The sequence below is a fragment of the Typopeltis vanoorti genome, chromosome 11, assembly GCF_054136105.1.
Source record: "Typopeltis vanoorti isolate ZY-2024b chromosome 11, IOZ_Tvanoo_1.0, whole genome shotgun sequence".
Lineage (NCBI taxonomy): Eukaryota > Metazoa > Arthropoda > Arachnida > Uropygi > Thelyphonidae > Typopeltis > Typopeltis vanoorti.
In genome coordinates this window covers 29,843,496-29,860,261 of record NC_143559.1, presented here as the reverse complement: position 1 = coordinate 29,860,261, position 16,766 = coordinate 29,843,496, and positions in this window count along the sequence as shown.

The following is a 16,766-nucleotide window of genomic DNA, read 5'->3' as shown; positions in this document are numbered from 1 at the left end:
TTTTTTACTTGGAGAGTGGTGAATGATTGAATAAGCTGCCAGAGTCTGTTGTGGGTGCTACGACCGTGAATGAGTACAAGGCAAGGTATGATAGATACCATGTGAATGTCGAATAGTTGTTCTTGACATGATGTTAAGGTCTCCATCGATGAGTCTGTCTACTCCTTGGAGTTGCCCGGGATAATAATAATAATAATCATAATCGATGCTAGTCCTCTTTAATCAATTGTAGTACATAGCAAAGAAGTTAGAGAGCTGAGCGTTAGTCTGTATGTGCATAAATGAATGGTGTAAGTTTGTATATTACTTATTTTAACTAACACATAAAAAGTGTTACATATATTTTCTCTTAGATTCTATAAAATTGAATGCAAGGCTTTGCGGGCTAAGGACCTTTCACGTGATAAATAAGTTGAGTGTGAGATGTCTTTGTTTAATGTCCCAAGTGTTTATGTTTTATGTTTTACTTCATAAATTGTGATTCAAGAACGTGTTATGCCCATTGCTATTTGTAAAATATTTGTCTTAGTTAAAATAAACATGTATAGTTTTGTAAATAGTTACTGATCTTTGTTATCCAATGCACTGTCTCACAAGAAACTAATCGGAGCTGTGTAATCAAGGTAAACTAATCGCCACGACTGTACAATTCAGAGTTGCTTGAGATTAATAAACAAAGGGCTCTTATATGTGCTTAGCAGATAGATTCTCATGTTAATAAGGAATAGAAAATTTACATAGTCCTTGATGGTGCAGTCGTTAACTAATATAAATTTATCAAGGACTATTAAACATGAGCATTAGCATTCTAAATTGAGGATTTCTCCTTAAATAGAGGTTTGTCCAATTTCTCGACACTAGCATGTATAAGGGTATACCTTACGATGTTGAGAGGGGGAGTAAGTTAAGCAGATTACAAGCGGACTAAGGTCAAGTAATAGTATCAGATACAAGTTTTAAGGTTACTGTCTCAGAAGGAACTTAACATAAGCTCAAGCAGACAGATATCAATGTAAGGGGGGGGAGGACTCAAAAACAAAGACAATTACAAATGGCGCAGTTTGAATAAATAAATAGTAAAAAATAATAATAAATAAATATTGCGATACAATAGTGGTGCGAGACGGGAGCAAGAAGCAGGTTCTTTGCATTGAGAGTAATTGGTGAGTTGAAGATATTGCATGAGTGTGGTGAGTGCAGAAACTGTAAACAGGTTTAAGACACAGTTCGATGATCTTTTTGCACGAGAGAGTATGAACCTCCTGCAATGAGTCCTTTGACTCCATAGTGGTCAGATGTTAATAATAATGTTTTATCAATGATAAAATCATGGAGGGCATAGTTATAAGAAGTCCTCTTTCCTTGCTAATTAATTTATGGGACATTTCGAGTAGCATCTTCACTGTGATATTATTAATTACAAATGAGGTGTCAAATCACCCTCCAGTTGGTGAGAGTGACCATGAAGTGATTACCTGGATGGTTGCCAGCAGTGTAAGGACCTCTGTGAGAAAAGGGTATATGTGGAACTACAAGGCTGGTGATTATGAGGAGCTCAGGAGACAGCTTGCAGGTGTAGCATGAAATGAGGAATTAGCTGAAAAGGAGATCAATGCAACTTGGGGGATATTCAAGAATTGTCTAGTAGAAGCAATGTCTAAATGTGTTCCAAGGATCAGAAAGTTAAATAAGGTAGGTGTGAAATGGATGAATGAAGAGATTAAGCATGTCATACAGAGGAAAAAGACATTAGGTGGCAGCATAAGAGAAGTGGTAATAATCAATTCTATGAGGGATTACAAAGAACAGGCAAGGAGGCTGACTTGGTTGGTAAAGGTAGAAAACGTGAATTATGAGCAGTTAGCCAATGAAGCCAAAAAGAATCCTAGGGAGTTCTCTTTCAATATGTAGCCAGCAAAAAAAAAAAAAAAAAAAAAGATTACGGAAGGATGACATTGATTGGAGAAAATGGTATAAGAACAACTGCTGCAGAAGATACAGTGGATACACTTAATGAGCAGTTCATACAGGTCTGTCTGTATGTTCATAGAGACTGACTGTAAGTAAGCAAGAAATATATTAGGAATTGGGCAAACTTGGTGTTAATAAGGCTGTGGGACTTGATAATATATCACCATGTATTTTGAAGGAATGTGACAGGGAGTTGGAATCAGCCTTGACATATTTTTTTTAATATAAGTCTTGCACTGGGTCGTTCCAAAGGAGTGGAAGGAGGGCACAATTATGCCACTTCATATGGGAGGTGATAGATCTCTAGCATGAAATTATAGGCCTATCTGTGTTGTGGTTAAGGTGTTGGAGAAGCCAGCAAGAACCAGGATCCAGCATAGACAACAATGGTATTATCTTTGATGGACAGCATGGATTTCCTGAAGGGAGGTCATGTTTTAGTACTTATTACAATAAGGTGAGAGCTTCGTTGGACAGAGGAGAGGGATACGTAGTAGGATAGTCAAACTAGAGAGGATGGGATTGGATATTAGATTAGTGCATTGGATCAGAGACTGGCTATCTGATAGGTATCAGCAAGTTGTGTATGGGGGAGCAATATCCCACAAGAGGAAAGTCACTAGTGGCATGCCTCAGGAGTCTGTTTTAGGTCCATTGCTGTTTAACCTGTATATTAATGATATTGGCGAAGATTTGGATGGAGATATTCAGTTGTTTGTAAATTATGCAAAGTTGGAATGAACTATGAAGAGTGGAGAAGATGTTGTAGCCTTACAAGACGTGAATAGATTGAATGAATGAACACAGTAATGGGGATGCCAGTTCAATGGTGCAAAATGTAAGATTTTAAAATTTGGGAAACAAAGATAGGATGTAGAATTTACCATTGGTGGAGATATATTGTTGGAGGTAGAGGAAATAAGAGATCTTGTGGTGATAGTGGATAAGGATCTGAAATTAAGAGGACACATTGCCAAATCTCTGAGGACAACACAACAAATTCTGGAAATAATGTGAAGGACACTGACTTGTAGAAATAAGGAGATTCCTGTTTTATTGTATAAGGCTTTGATTAGGCCACACATGGACTACTGTGTACAGATTTGGTTTGGTCAAAAGGATGAAGAGATGTTGGAAAGAGTCCAGAGGCAACTGACTAAGGTAGTTTCTGATCTCTGGAATGTCAAATATGAGGAAAGGTTGAGAAGATGCAATTTACAGTCTGGTGGAAGTCAGGAGGAAGAGGGGGGTGATATGATAGAGACCTGCATGCTAGTAAGGGGTTGTTATAGGGTCAGTGTTGAAGAGGCTTTACAGAAAATGGTGGCAACCAGATGTCATCTCTGGAAACTATATAAGGAGGGTGGGAGCAGGGGAGTGAGAAACGGGTTTTTTTCATGCAGAGTTGTTAATGATTGGAATTCCTTACCTTAGAGGGTGGTGTCTGCAGAGAATCTGAGTGTGTTTAAGGTGCAGTATGATGAACTGTGTGTGTATGACAAAATGACCTCCTAGATGAGTCTTTGACTCCATCGGGTCATAGGATGATGATAATAATAATAATCTTCTTAGGCCAACAATCTAAGAAGAGTTAATGATATCTTCACTGTTTTGACTAGTTCTATATTAGAATACAATAATAATAATAATAATAAAGGAAAACTTACATGAGAGAATTTTTCTTGCAGAATTTATGCCCAAGTATCAAGAAAATTCAGTATAAGATTTACGTTAAACAAGCAAAAATAACAAAACTGATCAATGAGAATAAGTGAGCCACACATAAATGAAATAGAGGTATATTATATATATATATAATTAAATAAATTTAGTGACTAGAAGCCAAGAGATACCAAAATAGAAAAAATATTATTTATTATTTAAGCACACAACTAGCTTCGTCTTCTAAGAAAACTTCATTGAGTACATAACACAAAAAGAGAAATACAAAAATATACATAATAAAAGAAACAACAGGTATAAATTAACTTGCAAACATAACATATTGCTGACATTTGAAGGCATTCTGGATGCCTCAGGATTGTTGGACACATTCATGTGGGCATGATCTTGTGAATGTCGAAGCTTGACGGTTGAAGAGTAACAATCAGATAGGTTATAGCAAAGATTAGTATTAAGATGGACTGGATTGAGGACCATTTCTGTTGATTCCACAATTCTTCTCTCCAGTTCATCATAGCATCTAAAAATGTTTTCTGATTTGATCCAGATTAATGGATGAATGACAGAATCTTTGTAAGAACATGATTAGACAGTGCACTGGCTCTAGTTTTGCCACATGTAATGTCTCTCATATGCAACTCAATGGATTTCTCTGTCTTACTCAAACAGGGCACAATGCAGTTACACTGATGATAAACTCCTGGGTGCTTTAGAGGCTACCATGTTTCAGTTTAGGTTAATACTAACCTTAGCTATAACCTACCTGATTGTCACTCTTCAGCTACCCGGCTTTAGCATTCGCATCATACCTACATGAACGGGATCAACAATACTATGGCATCCAAAAAGCATTCAAATGTCAACAATATGTTTGCAAGTTAATTTATACCTGTTGTTTTTCATGTAATATAAATTTTTGTATTTCTCTTTTCATATTTTGCACCTGATGAAGTTTTCTAAGAAGATGAAACTAGAAACCAGTTCTGCACTTAAATAATAAATCTTTTTTTTTTCCTATTCTGGTATCTCTTGGCTTCTAGTCATTAAATTTATTTAATTATGTCATACAGATGAGTAAATCCATTGCATCAAATATATACATATATAAATTGTCTAAGGGCAGGATGTATGAAGAAGAACAATTTCCCATAAGAGAGAGAACTTTAGTCCATTTCTATTCAAACTGGAACAGTGAAGCAAAGTTTCACAGCTTTCTTTGTGTAATTGCTATAAAAGATATTTTTTGTGCAAGACCTGAGTCTTCTTCCAAAGGATCTGATGTTTGGTGGAGACAATATTTGGTGAGTTAAGATTGATCTAGCTCATGGAATAGAGCACAGAAAAAAATGTTCATCACAATGAACAGCCACAGATCTTCCAGTATAGCCAAAGAAGATAGCCAAGTGCAGATTATCTAATAAACACCAGAATAGGCTAAAGGTAGAATCTTATCCTTTGCAGAACCTAAAAATGAAGAAAGTTTATTAATTGAACAAAAAGTCACTATGAGGTGGGGGGGGGGGGTCCTGGAAAGTTCTGATGAACCTAGAACAAAAATTATATTAAAGCAATTGATATACAAGAACATATGAGGATATAAGAATATAAGAACATACGTTATCTTCGAACTCTGCTACTAGTATGTTCTTTCTTGTGGTTATATCAACTGCTTTAATATCATTTTTGTTCTAGGTGTTTATCAGAACTCTCCTGTTCCCCCCCCCCCCACAAGTACTTTAGCAGTCCTCTCAGAAATACCCTTGTTATAAGAGATGGCAATACCCTTGATAACTTTCTGGGAGGTAGGAGATCTAGAAACTCTTTAACATTAATGATATTCTTAACAAAGAACTTGGTGAAACGGTTAGTCATTAAATCTCTCATCTATCAGGATCACTCTATGCTCTACTGAAGCAGTGAAATAAATATATATGAAATAAATTTTATTAAGACCACATTCTTGTCTGATGGCTTCACTGAGTCCTTTGTTATCAAGGTTGCTAATTCACACAAGTACAAATCACTCCTGCCATATCACCATACATATTAACTTGCTGCACAGAGTCTCCTACAGTCTGCTCATCAAATCATTTGCAATTGCTACTCTCCTTTTCAGTTCCCTACATACCTTAGAAAGAGACTCACAATCTTCAATTTTCTTTTATCTCCTTCATTCATGTTAGTCATCCTATTAGCATAATCATATCCAGAGCCGGCACTAGGGTCTTTGTCGCCCGCATGCAATTTCTATCTAAGCACCCCCTGTAACGATCCAGGAGTGTGTGGTTCTTTTACGATAATAAAAATGTAAATTATTTGAAATTTCTTAAATAAATTTTGACAGAACAGCCACACGTTGGTTCGCTAAATGTAACAAACCGGGGGTGTTGACTAAGCAGGATAATCATTAAAAACCCAAATATTCAAAAAATTCTCAAACGTTAAAGCAAATTTTGATAAAGCCACTTCACTTTAATCATTGAATATAATGATGCAGGGATTATAGCCTTCTCACCGACCTGAATCGCTAACAAAATTAAGATGAATTTTAATTAAAGTTAAAATTATTTAAACTAAAGTTTAAAAAATTCCTGCATTTTACTAAATTCTTAGTAACTTGTAAAAATTTTTTAATAATTTTTATAAGTGGAACAATCTTTTAGGAAAATAAAAGAAACTCAAGATAGATGAGAAAATAAGAAAAAAATTCAGAAATAATTAGAACATTTAATATAAGTATTCAAAAAATAACATCTTTACAGAATAACAGAAAATAAATTAAATTACATAAATATACTTGAAATTTTTTTATTAAAATTTTAAGGTTTTTGATTTCATATTCACAAAATTAGAAATAATGGTCTTAACGTCTAATTCCGCACATATATCATTTTCAATAGCTATTAACGCCAAACTAACAAGCCTTTTTTGTAACATACTTGTTCTTAAGTGTTAATCAATTTTCAACTTGGAAAAGGAACATTCACTGCTCGCTACATTAACAGTTGAGGTTAATAATATTCTTAAAGCAATTGAAAAGTTAGGGAAAGATAAATTATTGGACACAATAAAATTAAGAATATCGAAAGAGTTTTGAATATTTAAAATATCTTTCCGAAAAATAGCCCAGAAAGCACATAACTCGTCATATAGTTCTATTGCATTTACGTCTTTATTGTCGCAATCCTTCAAGAGAATCTTTAAATCGTCACAATTTTTTCGTAAATCTTCATTATTAATTTGTAGTAATCTATACAAGAAATTGAAATTATCATGATATATTTTTAGTTGTTCAAAACGTTCTATTAACGAACACATTGCAACGTCTAGAAGTGTATAAAGCACATTCACTCTAAATTTATCTTCTGTCGATTGTGGTGTTTCGTCATGATGCTCATGGTCCAATTGTCGTGTCTTCTTTCGTCGTCAAACTTCCGTACCAGTTTTAAATTCTTGTTCTCCATCCACCTCTTCAGTCAGTTCTTTTGCCGTTTTAAGAACTTCTTTAAAATTTGTATCTGATCAATACTCTTGTAAGAATATTTTTAAGTTTTTGATAGATTCTAAAGCAAGTGTAATGTTCATATTTTTGTCTTGAAGCATTTTACTCACAGGGTTTATTCTATTAAATCATGCCAAGTTATAAGAGAGCAAATAAATTTGTAGTCCTTTATTTTAGCACATAATGTTTGTGCTTCATGCTGAGTTTATTAAAATTTTCATTATTTAAAATTTCAAAAAGTGCATCGTAAATTTCTCGTAACTGATATCTTAGAGGGCGGATTGCATTAATTTTACTTTCCCATCGCGTTTCTGAGCTGTATCAATGTTAATTTTTTTACGAACTTTAAAAGGATTGCCCAACGTTTGTAAGAGAATGAAAAGAAATTTTATATTTCTGGAATAACTGCAAAGAAACTAATTGTATCTGCATTCACTTTGGCTGCATCGTTAATGATTAAATTTAGAGTATGAGCAGCATATGGCACATAAAAAGCTTGAGGATTTTTGTTCAAAAGCAAATTTTGGAGCCCATATTTTTTCCCTTTCATATTTGCCCCATTATCATACCCTTGACCTCGCATGTCTTCAATGGGAATGTTCCATTTTTCCAGTTGTTCCATTATTGTTGCACATAAACCACGTCCTGTAGAATCTGATATATCTGCACAACCTAAAAAGTTTTCTCTGATATTGACAATTCTATTGTCACAAGAAACAAAGTGAATAATTATGGTCATTTCTTCTGTTTTACTTGCATCAAGTGTGCAGTCTAAAATTATGAAATAATATTTACACTTTTGAATTGATAATAAAGATTGCGTTACTTAAAGTTTCCAATATTTCATTTTGACTGTCTTTACTCAAATAGTATACCCTATTGTTTCATTGTAGGGCCCTTTCAACATGATTTTCCATAACAGGATCAAAAATAGCAATTCGACTCATTTTAAAAAATTGCCGTTATTCCTTTCATATAATTTATCAGATGATCCGCGAAAAGCTAAATTTTGGCTACCAAGGAATTTTATAATTTCAATCAAGTGTTCTAAAACACTTGTCCAATGTTTCTTTTCCATTTCATACATGCTTTGAGTCTGGCAATCAATAGTAGTTTTGTTTTTTTATATTTTTATCAAGTTCTTTCCATTTTAAGAAATTTTTCATGTGAGTTAAACTAGTCTCATGTCTATGTAAAGTTGTACTTACATTTCTCCAATCGTTATAACCTTCAGTAGGTATTGTAATGTTGGAGGTTTAATGGATTTTTTACAACACTCAGAAAGGATTAAAAAGAATTTAATACTTCCTATATTTCGTCCTAGTCACTAGGACATCTACAGGGATTACAAAAATAACTAATGTAACATAACAGAAATATCATACAATACTAAGCCCAACCACGTGGGTGACACTAAAGTCCTATCTACGTGGAGCGCCCTCTAAGGGTGGTTGTAGGTGGCCTGGAATATAAAGTAGGATCTCTGGTGATGAGTGTTTCCCAAATTTTCGGAAGCTTAATGCAACCGTATTTATTAAGATTTGGTTCATTTCTAAGAGCTTCTGCTGCTTCTAAGAATAGTCTCTCTTTCTTGAATTTGCTGTGATGGAGTATGGTGGTTTGCTTCCATGATACTCTGTGGATGGTGTCCAAGACATGGTCAGCCAAGCCTGAATGACTGTAGTTGTGTTTACAGATGTAAGACTTGTGTTCCTCTAGGCAGATGGATGCTGATCTGCCTGTTTGTCCAAAGTATGCCAGCTTACAGGAACAGGGTACTTTGTAAACTCCAGGCAGAGAGAGAGGAGGGAGCTGATCTTTTGTAGAACGGATAAGGGTAGCAAGTTTGCGGTGGGGTTTATATGCTGTGTGTAGGTTGTACTTTGTTAGAATCTTGGCTATTTTTTCGGATGTGCCACAGATGTAGGGTATGGTGATGGCATTTTTAAATTCTTGTTGACGAGAAGGACCGGGAATGGGAGAGGAACTAATTATTTTTTTGATACTGTGATCGCTGTAGCCATTGGAGAGGAAAGTGTTGTGTATGTGGTTAAGCTCAGTAGTGAGGGTGGTTCCACTGGAACAAAGATTGTGGGCTCTCTTGGTAAGAGTTTTAATAATGCCATATTGTTGAGAGGGGTGGTGGTGGTGTGAGAGTTTGTGAATGTATCTGCCTGTGTGTGTGTGGGTTTTCTGTAAACAGTGAAGGCAAGTGTATCATTAGGCAGGCATTAGTCACACACCTGCCTAATGTCTATTACATCTAATTACATCTGTAAACACAACTACTTTCATTCAGGCTTGGCTGACCATGTCTTGGACACCACCCAAAGAGCATCATGGAAGCAAACCACCATGCTCCATCACAGCAAATTCAAGAAAGAGAGACTATTCTTAGAAGCAGCAGAAGCTCTTAGAAATGAACCAAATCTTAATAAATATGGTTGCATTAAGCTTCCGAAAATTTGGGAAATACTCATCACCAGAGATCCTACTTTATATTCCAGGCCACCTACAACCACCCTTAGAGGGCACTCCACCTAGATAGGACTTTAGTGTCACCCATGTGGTTGGGCTTAGTATTGTATGATATTTGTGTTATGTTACATTAGTTATTTTTGTAATCCCCGTAGATGTCCTAGTGACTAGGACGAAATACAGGGTGTTCGGGATAAATTTGACATATTTATAATTAATTATATTTTTCCGTAAGTTACATGTATTAACACACACTTCTCTTCATTTAAAAGTTTGGACCCTTCTTCATTCATATACAAGATGTCAGAAAGGATGGATAGCTGGAACCCACCTGAATCATGGAAGAGAATAACTTGTATCATGATGATTCGTGCCCGCCATCAAAATAAGGATATTACGACTGCTGCCCAATGCTCCCTGAATACAGTAAAAACAATCAGGCATGAACTAGAGACTTGCAATGGTGACTACGAGGATGTAGCAAGAAGAAAGATCCCTAGCAGACGATCTGATTGCGTTCGTACAGCAGAATTCCTCGCAAATCTGCAGGAACAGGTGTTGAAGAACCCTGGCATTGGAATTCGGGCTTTGTTCGTGGAGTTGCTAACTGTAGTCAAGCCCTGGATAACAAGGGTAGCCAATGGTAGGCCGTATGTATGGCAGCAGGATTCGGCCCCTTGCCACACCTCTGGGAAAAGTCAAAAATGGTTGTCTGAAAATTTCTACGACTTCACCAGTCCAAATGTTTGGCCTCCAAACTCCCCAGACCTTAACCCCATGGATTATTTTGTATGGGGCACAGTTGAAAAAGACACCAATCGCACTTCCAGTAATACAAAAGCCCAGTTAATGGATAAAATTAAAACAGTTTTTGCGGCCCTTCCCAGGGAGACTGTAGCATCAGCTTGTTCGAGGTTCCGAAGCAGAATTGAAGCTGTGATCGATGCTAATGGTGGTTATTTTGAGTAAATCTTGTTGATAGTATTGTAATTAACTCTGCCTGTAATGTTTTTTTGTCAATTCATTAAATTTAATAGATACAAAGAAGATTTTCTTTTTCCTTACGAAACTGTCAAATTTATCCCGAACACCCTGTATAGGAAGTATTAAATTCTTTTTAATCCTTTCTGAGTGTTGTAAAAAATCCATTAAACCTCAAACATTATGTCTATGAAAACCTCCAACATTATGTCTTCACAGCACTTAAGCCTCTATACATGAACTTCAGTAGGTGATTCAGTTGATTCAGTAGGTGCGACAAGTTTGCAACAAAAGCAAAAAACAGAATTTAAAGTTTTGGAATAAATAAGCCATGTTCTTGGCACGAGCCCCCGTTTTTCCATTTTTCTATTATAATACGTGTCGCCAAATTTATGACCATATGTATCTCTGGGATATATTGTATTTTTATTTTGAACAGGCTCTATTTCAATTAAACCAAATCGTAATTTTTCATCAATATTTCTCCATTCACCTGGATCTTCTAAATTTACAGACACTAACAATGTGTTAGTTTCGTGGTCAACTACAACTAAATCTTGTTGTAGTTGACTAAATCCTAACTATTTTTCACTTAAATCATGTTCAATTATCTTGTTCAATAGTTGCAATAATACTTTCATGCAAACTGGATGATGTGCACGGTTCTTCAACTCTGATTTCTGATGAATCGAGTTGGTTACAATCTGCATCAGAATATTTTAATATTTTAACAAATTTATTAAGAGCCCCAGTTTGTTTCTTAATATCTGCTTCTTTTGTAGCATGACGCTTACGATTTTGTGCACCGAATAACTTTTTTAAAATTTTTGATTCCATTTCTATTTTCTACCCACAAGAAATTATTACACAACATGACACAGAGACGAAATAATAGTTGGCACTGAACTACTGTCAGTAGCCTACTGAGATGTGTACCATATGACTGGTTTAACTAGCAACAAATGTTTTGTACGAAAATTCGTTTCTGCGCACAAAATCCGTTCACTGTTTCACTTTAGATAGATTGCAGTAGACACAACATTCTGCAGGCAAGCATTTAGCCTGCTCTAGTCGCAAAATTGTAAACAGCCGTCTGATCAAAGAGGCGGCAATATACATTTTTTTAATTTTTATTCGGTGTATCCGGCCTTATTTATTTTAATATTTATCATTCTAAGAAGTTTTTGTTTTTATGATAAAAATTTTGTTTCTTCAAATATTAACTTATGAACCATTCCCTGGCGGCAGCGCCCCCCATTGTAGCGGCGCCGGCATGCACCGTATGCCCACTTCCGCCGGCCCTGATCATATCATCACCAATCTCACATCCAGAAATCAACCTTTGGTTGCTTGATCATGTAGTACACCCCTAATTATGGAATCATTTGTACAATTATTAATCACTTTTTTTTTTCTTTAAATATCTTTTATCCTTTTTTGCTTCTATGAAAATGGTTGATGAAGCCAAAGACTTAAGAGTGATGGTGGATAATGAGATGAATACTATAGGCCACTGCTAAGATAGTTAAAGCCATCCCATCAAAGACTTGCAATATTAAATGAACACTAACTTGTAGGAATAAAGAAGATATTCATCCACTATGAAAAGCTTTAATAAGACTATAACTAGATTACTGCACATAGATATGGTAGCCTGGGTTCCACAAAGATTGAGGAAATAGCTCAAAAGATTCATCACCTCATTATCATTTTCCTGAATTAACAGGACATATCCAAAACACCCAAGTTTCCAGGAGAATAAAATCCACTTGCCCATGCTGGAGATCAAATAACTAGGAAACTGGTTACAGAAAGGATTAGAAAACGTTTCTCTAATCATCGACTAGATTATTATTATTATTATGTGACACCTCCAAGGTGTCCAGTGACACATTGTGGGAGGGCACACTACTTCGTTACACAACTCACCATCTCTTCTACTTAATGCATTTTTGAAAATTATGGAGACAACTACCGTGTTTGAATAAAAACTGTAGTTTAATATAACTAAACTCTACATTCAATGTTTTGACCTTTATGTCAAGGTCATCTTCTGGAGCATACAACTATACACAGAAAACAAGCTACACTACAATCAAACTGGTTTGTTAAAGACACTGACCAACTGCTACAACAATTGTTGGCCTGACCTCTGGTGGAAAATAAAAATAAAAAATTATACCTCAACGCTAGAGTCCTATTATTACTGTTATCTGTTGGTTGTAGAAATACATTGGGCACAATAACAAGCATCTATCTATATACATATATTAACATCATGTACATTCCAGCCAGTTGGTATGGAATGGTTTCTAATACTAGCTGAAGATTGGCTAGAGTCCTGACTTATGCTGGATCTCATATATATTAGGTAGGCTGAATGTGTGCCATCCAGATCCTACTTAATCTTCTACTTAATCCTTCAACTACACTACTGCCATCTACCAACCACCTCCACCACTAATAGCATTTTTTCTGTAAACTGTGTGTGTTCTCATAGCCAATTTGCCTGTATGTGGGAGGAAAACCCAAATTTCCAGGAGAAAAAAAAACTCTTCTACCTTCGTATGAGATGGGCTAGCTCACCTTCAATCAAAAAAGCCCATATAAAGATTCCTCCTGTCACGAGAATCGAATCATGGTCTTTTCCAGTTGAAGGATGCAATGTCCCATTGTTCTTCAAATTGCACTTTAGGAGGCAAAGCAAAAAGATTCAAATTGAGAGGTGCTTTCTTTGGGCAGCCTAGTACTATCGATGCAACAGTCACTTCCACAGGGAATGGAAGGGAATTTCAAGGTTGCATGAAACTGCTCCAAATTTGGGAAGTTCTCATCTGCCATATTTCAGTCCAATAGCTCAGGAAATCCAATTTAGCCAGACATTATGGAGGACTTCAGGCTTACTCTAAGTTAACATGCTTCAACCTCGTTACTTAGTGTTGTGCCTCCATGTACATATATTACAAGTTGTTGCCTGATGATGACAGTTTGACTTTGCAGATACTGGAACAATTATTTAAATTAATTTTAGTTATTATATCACTCTACATTGTAATTTCATTAAAATAAAAAAAAAGGTTATGTTCAGTAGATGTATAAGCCCATCAGACTAGTATATATGCTCTCCAACAAACAGACTGTACATTTAAATCCAACAGTAAACATGGATATTTGTGAATGTTTTTGGATTTCATGGTGCAATGTGACACCACATGCAGCTTACAACAGGCCTGAGTTAGCTTGAAAAAGTTCCATATTTGTTTTTAGAGCACAATTTCCAGATTATTTAGCTCTTAGCCCACAACAGTAATAATTGTACAGCTTTTTAACCTTTCTGATGGCATTTACATAAACACACACACTGTACTATTTAAACAATCTGGTATGAGGGCATATTTTAAGTCTACTGGCTCTTGCAACTGTTTATATGTATTACAACTTGAAATGTTTCAAAATCGAATGTTCGATTATCGATATTTCATATCAGCAAAGAAACATCATGATTTCATTGGCAAACTTATGGTAGTCTAAGAACTTTATTGAACAGTGGTACTTAAATATATCCTCTCCCATAGTCCTTAATGGACCGTTGAGTCACTCATGGCTAAGCCATGAATGTCTAATGGGTGGTAAATTAAGACAGATGGCGTCCGTCCCCTCTTCTGTCTTCGTCTATATGTCCTATGGCGGTATCCTGTATGTTCACATGTCCTGTTTGTGGGATGAAAAACCCCAGGATAAACTGGGGAAGAGCCCTGTTGTCCATGCCCAAGACCAGCTAACTTGGCTATGGCTGAGGAAGATCCTTAAACTCCTCATGTCTCCGACGGGAATCAAACCTAGGACAATCCTTCCCCAGGCATATGGTTGCGAAGCGCACAGCCACTAGGCTAAATGTGCAGACACTTAAGTATATATATATATGTATAATAAAAAAAACCTTTAAAGTGTTAATACTTAATGTTTTTCTGAAATTCATTAAGCTCCTCAATTTGTCATCATCATCATCATCAAATTCCTGCCATGTACCCTCGAGGGGTGTACAGGATATGATAGTACTACATCAAAAATTTACATCATTACTAACTACCTATCTACAATTTTCCTCCAAATCAGTCTGTTACTTGTCAAGACTCCAACATTACCAGATCTTATATTTCTATCGTCTAAGGCACTTTGTACCGAATCAATCCACCTATATCTTGGTTCTCCTCTGGGTCGTTTTCCTGCCAACTTGGCAGAGAACACTTGTTTTGCTAATCTTTTCTCACCCATTCTGTTTAGGTGACCATACCACCTGAGATTAGCTCTGCGAACACATTCCTGGATGCTGACAATGTCAAGTTCTTTCCTAATATTCTCGTTTTTAATATGATATATAGCCATTGATGCCATCTGTTCACCTCTAATCTTTCTCAGGACTCTCATATCTGCAGTTTCTAGTATTTGGTCAAGTGTTTTACTTCTGACCCAGCTCTCAGATCCATAAGTTAAAACTGGTTTGAACACTGTCTTGTATACAGCTAATTTAATGTTCCGACTAATTTCTCTCTTATTCCATATGAATTTATTCAATTGACTTCCTACCATACCAGCTTTGTTGATTCTGTTGTCTATTTCCATATTTAATTTACCATCTTCACTAAAAATCGTGCCTCAGTAGCTGAAATGTTTTATTGGTTCCACAGGTTCTCCATTCACAACACAGTTGACATTTTCAATGATTCTGCCTATTTTCATTGTCTTTGTCTTTTTATTGCTGACCTTCATACCATATCTATTACAACAGTTATTCAATTTAGTCAGAGAATCTTGCAGACTTGTAGCGGATTTAATTAGAAGTATAACATCGTCTGCATAAAGCAAAGAGCTGACATTAACATCAGATTTAACATTAAACCATCTTCCTGTACTCCCTTCCATTCTAACTGATGACTAACAACTCAAATAAAGACTAAGTATTGCTTGATATAGTGCCCAATTGACATCATATAACTGTAGCATATTGAATAGCTTCTCTCTTGGCACCTTGTCATATGCCTTTTCCAAATGGACAAAACTTAAATACAGATCTTTGTTATATTCCCATGAATTCTCCACTATTTGTCGTAAATTGAAGATCTGATCCTGACAGTCTCTATTTGACCTGAATCCAACTTGTTCTTCACTATGCTTCTCACCCATTTCTCACGTATACTTGCATAGATCTTGCCAGGAACACTCAGTAGGAAAATACGTCTGTAATTCTCACATTCAGTTTTATTTCTCTTTTTATATATGGGTACTATGAGAGCTCTACTCCAATAGTATGGAATTCGTCCCTCTGTCCAGGCATTCTGAACTATGCAGTGCAGCCACTGTAAGACTTTTATACCACCATACTTTTAGCATTTCTGGTTGAATATCATCTACTCCTGCTGCCTTTTCACATTTCAAGTCATTGATGGCTTTTTCTACTTCAAGTATGGATATGTATTCCTGACTGCATGCCTGGTCAGTGTTTTTTTTATCACTGCTTGTTTCATTTAGCAAATTTTCAAAGTAATTACTCCATACTTCAAGAAAAAGATATCGTTGATATCTTTTTCTCCCGTTTTCATGTCACCTTTATCATCTCTAACTCCTTTTACACCACTCTTTCCTCCATTCCTAAGCTTCTTCAACAACCTCCAGAATATTTTGCTACCTTCTTGATATTTATTTTCTATGTTCTTGCCAAAGTCCTCCCATGACTTTTGTTTAGCTAGTTTTACAAAGTGTTTAGCTTTCTTACATTTCTCTCTGTATTCTCTAAGAGCACAAGCTGACTTATTTGCCAGGAACTTTTGATATGCTTTCTTCTTTTCCTTCACTGCCTCTTTAACTCCCTGTGTCCACCATGAGTTCTAATTTTTCTATCCTTGCATTATTTTTCCTTCAATAATGTTTGTGTATTTTAGTCTACAGTTCACATCTGAGAGCTGCTCAACTTTTATTCGCTTTAAAACTTTCTTACATCTCATTCTTTCAATATGAAATTCAATTTTATCCTGCTCAAGACTAATAGTGATCAATTCCAATTTCAAATCCTCTGTACACTCTGGTGTCCTGCACCTGGGAGAAAACATCACTATCAACAATAACATAGTCAATGAGACTTTTTTCATTACTT